Source organism: Eptatretus burgeri, chromosome 17 (genome assembly GCF_056783735.1).
Source record: "Eptatretus burgeri isolate ZD-2024b chromosome 17, Ebu_testis_v1, whole genome shotgun sequence".
NCBI classification, from domain to species: domain Eukaryota; kingdom Metazoa; phylum Chordata; class Myxini; order Myxiniformes; family Myxinidae; genus Eptatretus; species Eptatretus burgeri.
The window spans coordinates 5,695,465-5,702,936 of record NC_140977.1 but is presented as its reverse complement, the minus strand read 5'-3'; positions in this window follow the sequence as shown (position 1 = coordinate 5,702,936).

The following is a 7,472-nucleotide window of genomic DNA, read 5'->3' as shown; positions in this document are numbered from 1 at the left end:
GCCATTCGCGCTCTTCACTCACGCGGGAAGTGCCCGTCAAGACGATCAATAAACGTCCTTCACAAAACGATCACCTTACGTCATTGAGCCTTTCGTATCGCTTCCGCCGGGGAGTAACGTCACGTAATTACGTCATCATTGGAGCTCCGCCCCCTCTGTTGTGTGAACTTCAACCAATCGCAGAGGGCGAGGCACGTGGAGTTCTGCTGGATGACATCTTCTTCTTCTTCTTCTTCGGATGAACGTCAGAGGGATCTTCCAGATCATCAAGAACATATCTAATGGATCTCTTTTTTTCGTGTTCTCCACCAGGTCAATCAGTCTGCACCAGTGTTGCTGTGACCTTGGTAACGAGAACTGTTGTTGGAGTTTTGAATGACAGGTTTTATTTACTGGATGCTCACAGGTGCTCGAAACCGCGATGGGAATGGGAAGTGAAACAAAGCTGACGTCTCGGGTGTTGTCCCTTCGTTCGACCGTTGGATGAAGTGTCCTCGACGAGTCTGGAGCGGAGGCATGGTGTCGGCAATCCAGAAACGTGTGTCCGCAGGCCGGCACGTTCGCTTGTTCATACACACCTGACCATTGCTTAAGGCTAAGCTTTCCGTTTACTCTCCCCCACCCCAACCTCCTGGCCCCCAGCTTCCCCCACCCAACCTCCTGGCCCCCAGCTTCCCCCACCCCAACCTGCTGGCCCCAGCTTCCCCCACCCCAACCTCCTGGCCCCCAGTTTCCCCCACCCCAACCTCCTGGCCCCGAGCTTCCCCCACCCCAACCTCCTGACCCCGAGCATCCCCCACCCCAACCTCCTGGCCCCAGCTTCCCCCACGCCAACCTACTGACCCCAGTTTCCCGCCACCCCAACCTCCTGACCCCAGCTTCCCCCACCCCAACCTCCTGGCCCCTAGCTTCCCCCACCCAACCTCCTGACCCCAGCTTCCCCCACCCCAACCTCCTGGCCCCGAGCTTCCCCCACCCTAACCTCCTGGCCCCTAGCTTCCCCCACCCCAACCTCCTGGCCCCAGATTCCCCCACCCCAACCTCCTGGCCCCAGCTTCCCCCACCCCAACCTCCTGGCCCCAGCTTCCTCACCCCAATCTCCTGCCCCTAGCTCCCCCACCCCAACCTCCTGGCCCCTAGCTTCCCCCACCCCAACCTCCTGGCCCCAGCTCCCCCACCCCAACCTCCTGGCCCCAGCTTCCCCCACCCCAACCTCCTGGCCCCGAGCTTCCCCCACCCAAACCTCCTGGCCCCCAGCTTCCCCCACCCCAACCTTATGGCCCCCAGCTTCCCCCACCCCAACCTCCTGGCCCCCAGCTTCCCCCACCCCAACCTCCTGGCCCCCAGCTTCCCCCACCCCCAACCTCCTGGCCCCGAGCTTCCCCCACCCCAACCTCCTGGCCCCCAGCTTCCCCCACCCCAACCTCCTGGCCCCCAGCTCCCACCACCCCAACCTCCTGGCCCCCAGCTCCCGCCACCCCAACCTCCTGGCCCCCAGCTCCCACCACCCCAACCTCCTGGCCCCCAGCTTCCCCCACCCCAACCTCCTGGCCCCAGCTTCCGCCACCCCAACCTCCTGGCCCCGAGCTTCCCCCACCCAACCTCCTGACCCCAGCTTCCCCCACCCCAACCTCCTGGCCCCGAGCTTCCCCCACCCCAACCTCCTGACCCCGAGCATCCCCCACCCCAACCTCCTGACCCCAGCTTCCCCCACCCCAACCTCCTGGCCCCTAGCTTCCCCCACCCAACCTCCTGACCCCAGCTTCCCCACCCCAACCTCCTGGCCCCCAGCTTCCCCCACCCCAACCTCCTGGCCCCCAGCTTCCCCCACCCCAACCTCCTGGCCCCCAGCTTCCCCCACCCCAACCTCCTGGCCCTGAGCTTCCCCACCCCAACCTCCTGGCCCCCAGCTTCCCCCACCCCAACCTCCTGGCCCCCAGCTTCCCCACCCCAACCTCCTGGCCCCCAGCTTCCCCCACCCCAACCTCCTGGCCCCCAGCTTCCCCCACTCCAACCTCCTGGCCCACAGTTTCCCCACCCCAACCTCCTGGCCCCCAGCTTCCCCCACCCCAACCTCCTGACCCCCAGCTTCCCCCACCCCAACCTCCTGGCCCCGAGCTTCCCCACCCCAACCTCCTGACCCTGAGCTTCCCCCACCCCAACCTCCTGGCCCCCAGCTCCCGCCACCCCAACCTCCTGGCCCCCAGCTCCCCCACCCCAACCTCCTGGGCCCAAGCTTCCCCCACCCCAACCTCCTGGGCCCAAGCTTCCCCCACCCCAACCTCCTGGGCCCAAGCTTCCCCACCCCAACCTCCTGGCCCAAAGCTTCCCCCACCCCAACCTCCTGGCCCCAAGCTTCCCCCACCCCAACCTCCTTGCCCCAAGCTTCCCCCACCCCAACCTCCTGGCCCCAAGCTTCCCTCACCCCAACCTCCTGGCCCCAGCTTCCCCCACCCCAACCTCCTGGCCCCAGCTTCCCCCACCCCAACCTCCTGGCCCCAGCTTCCCCCACCCCAACCTCCTGGCCCCAGCTTCCCCCACCCCAACCTCCTGGCCCCAGCTTCCCCCACCCCAACCTCCTGGCCCCAGCTTCCCCCACCCCAACCTCCTGGCCCCAGCTTCCCCCACCCTACCCCCTCACCTTTTCTCCAGCAAAGATATCGAGTTTGTTTGTTTGTTTGTTTGTTTAATTATTTATTTTAACTGCTGTTACCAGATGAAATCCTTTCATTCTTCAATCAAGGTCTCATTTCGTCACCACATTGATAATCACAACTGCAAATGAAACCACAGCAGTCTTCAACCAAACTGTGAACCTTTCTGTGCCTTACAAGGTAATTCATGTCGTTGATAATAAAAACGATGCAAAAGATAATTTGTAGAACGTGTGAATTCGCTTCTAATATATATATATATATATATATATATATATATATATATATATATATATATATATATATATATATATATATATATATATATATATATATATACACACACACATCACATGTCATCACATCACATCTACATACATCAAATCACATCTACATACATCACATGTCATCATGTCACATCTACATACGTCACATCACATCTACATACACCACATGTCATATCACATGTCATATCATCACATGTCATATCACATCACATGTCATATCATCACATCTACATACATCACATGTCATATCACATCACATGTCATATCATCACATCTACATACATCACATGTCATATCACATCATGTCTACATACATCACATGTCATATCACATCACATCTACATAAATCACATGTCATCACATCACATCTACATACATCACATGTCATCATATGAAATCACATCTACATACATCACATCTACATACATCACATCACATCTACAAACATCACATCACATCACATCACATCTACATACATCACATGTCATCACATCACATCTACATATATCACATGTCATCACATCACATGTCATCACATCTACATACATCACATGTCATCACATCACATCAACATACATTGCATCGACATACATCACATGTCATCACACCACATCACATCACATGTCATCACATCACATCTACATACATCACGTCATCACATCACATCACATGTCATCACATCACATCTACATACATCACATGTCATCACATCACATCTACATACATCACATGTCATCACATCACATCTACATACATCACATGTCATATTACATCACATCTACATACATCACATGTCATATCACATCACATCTACATACATCACATGTCATATCACATCACATGTCATATCACATCACATCTACATACATCACATGTCATATCACATCACATATCATATCACATCATGTCTACATACATCACATGTCATCATATCACATCACATTTACATCCATCACATCTACATACATCACATATCATTACATCACATCTACCAACATCACATATCATTACATCACATCTACCAACATCACATGTCATCACATCACATCTACATACATCACATGTCATCACATCACATCTACATACATCACATGTCATCACATCACATCTACATACATCACATCTACATACATCACATGTCATATCACATCTACATACATCACATGTCATATCACATCACATCTACATACATCACATGTCATATCACATCATATCACATCACGTCTACATACATCACATGTCATCATATCACATCACATTTACATCCATCACATCTACATACATCACATATCATTACATCACATCTACATACATCACATGTCATCACATCACATCTACATACATCACATGTCATCACATCGCATCACATCACATCTACATACATTACATCTACATACATCACATGTCATCACATCACATCTACATACATCACATGTCATCACATCACATCTACATACATCACATGTCATCACATCACATCTATATACATCACATGTCATCACATCGCATCACATCGACATACATCACATGTCATCAAATCACATCTACATACATCACATGTCATCACATCTACATATATCACATGTCATCACATCACATCTACATACATCACATGTCATCACATCACATCTACATACATCACATGTCATATTACATCACATCTACATACATCACATGTCATATCACATCACATGTACATACATCACATGTCATATCACATCACGTCTTCATACATCACATGTCATATCACATCACATCTACATCCATCACATATTACATCACATCTACATACATCACATGTCATCACATCACATCTACATACATCACATGTCATCACATCACATGTCATCACATCGACATACATCACATCACAGCACATCACATGTCATCACATCACATAACATCGACATACATCACATGTCATCACATCGCATCACATCGACATACATCACATGTCATCACATCGCATCACATCGACATACATCACATGTCATCACATCACATCGACATACATCACATGTCATCACATCACATCACATCGACATACATCACATCAACATACATCATGTCATCACATCGACATACATCACATGTCATCACGTCATATCACATTGACATACATCACATGTCATCACATCACATCGACATACATCACATGTCATCACATCACACCACATCTACATACATCATATGTCATCACATCACATCACATCGACATACATCACATGTCATCACAGGTGTTGGGGGTAATTGTTCGTTTTACTGTCCGGCAGTGCAAGACAAACAGACTGTGGAGTAAATTCAAAATGGTATCACCGGATCACGACACATACGTTCAACGAAGTATTTCTCGAAACCCTCGGACTCGAATCAAAGTCCACCTTGTACTCGCGATCATGTGCAACACGTGGCTGCAGGTTGCATCATTTTCCTGGAGGCACAGCTGTGCCGCTGATGCAGTGCCCTCTATTACCAGTCACGTGGTCGTCATTTCACCGACCTCCGAAGGATGACAGGCCGAGCGAGTCAACCACACCCGGTGTTCATTCAACGGAAAAAAGGGGCTCGAACTCAAGACCCAAAGATTTTAATCGAGCCACCTTAACCAGGCTTAAGGATCAATGTCTGGGAACAAGGATGGCACCAGGAGTTTGAAGGAAATGAATAAAAAAGAGAGATTTTAAATGTTGTTGGAGAATATTTCGAGGGAGATCGAAGACTGGTTTTGAAGATCGTGCCGAACTCAAACTTTTTTTTATCCCCCGCCAACCAATGGGTTCCGTCCGTCCGTCTGTCCGTCCGTCACATTTCATTTCCAGAGCTTAACTACAAATCCCCTCAAGATATATTTACGAAATTTGGTACACATATCAAGCAAGTGGTGAACTGGTGCCTTTTGATATTTTCTAATTGATAGGTCACATAGTTTGGCAGCCATGTTGGATTCAAGAAAAAAATATTAAATAATGTTTTCTCTGGAATTACAGAACCTAACGAAGCGAAAATTTGCAACTATCATCTTCCATCATGTCTGCATACATACTAAAAATCATGACATCACAAGTCACATGGTTTGGCAGCCATGTTGGATTCAATAAAAATATTAAATAATGTTTTCTCTGGAATCACATAACCTAATGAAGCAAAATTTGCAACTATCATCTTCCGTCATGTCTGCATACATACTAAAAATGATGACGTCACAAGTCACATGGTTTGGCAGCCATGTTGGATTCAAGAAAAATATTAAATAATGTTTTCTCTGGAATCACATAACCTAACGAAGCGAAAATTTGCAACTATCATCTTCCATCATGTCTGCATCCATAGTAAAAATTATGAGGTCACAAGTCACATGGTTTGGCAGCCATCTTGGATAGAAAAACACCTCATCCGATTAACACGAAACTTCACACACATATTCCACTGGAGGATTGGAGGCAGGATGTAAATTTATGATGTCATAGGTCACATGGTTCGTCAGCCATCTTGGATTGAAAATTAATAAATTTTTTTAAATCTTCTTCTCCAGAATGGCTGGACAGATTGAGGAAAAATTTCAACGTGAACTTTCCCCCAAGACATCCTTTCAGAAGTTTGTTAATTTCTAATTGATAGGTCACATGGTTTGGCGACCATATTGAATTTACCCTAAAACCTCCAAACATCTCCAGAACGGCTGGTCAGATCAAGGGGAAACTTCACATACATATTGTACATGCTTAGGGAATATAAGTTTGTTAATTCTCATTTACTATGGTGGGGGATATCGAAGACTTTGTTGTCATTGCTTTGGGTCGTCTTCTTCTGTTTGCAGAAACAAGGGAGCCGCTGTGATGCTGATGCGGTGCCCCCTGGAGGTCAGAGCAGGGATTTGTAGTTTATTCTGGTAGCCCGGTAATATCTCGCCCACTCTGGATTAACAAGTTTGAACATCCATCCGAGGAAGGGCACACTCACTGATTGTCGTCCACGACGGACGATGGGGGCCACCGGAGTGGACCTTTGAGAATTATAAAATTTGGAACATCACCGCAAGGAAATGATATCCTCGAGGTCAATGTGGACATTAAAAAAAGACCTTTTTGATATTTCCGGAGGAATGAACCACCATTCGAGAAGCACTGAAGACATTCATGAGCTTTCATCAAAAACTGGAGATGGAGTTCATAGCACAGACAGGTCGGACAAAGGAAGTCCCAGAAGTGTCAATGGACATTGTCAGGGGTCCTGCTCATTGGGATAAAAGCAGCTTGATCGGAAAGGAAGAAAGATCGGATGTTGTGCAGACACACAAACTCAAATGATGTTTTCAGTGATTTTTTTTTCTTGGAGACAAAGTCGAGGCTCGATTAGGAGTTGCAGCACAGAACGGATCATAACGAGCTGTCAAGAAGAGCGGGAAGAGGGAGGGAATCACCGACAGCAGTACCGAGGGACAAAAATAGACGGAGACTTGGACGAACAAGCGGTTCGGGTTAGAATGAGGGGTATGGAGGATGTAGTGGGTGGACAAGATGGATACTGACAT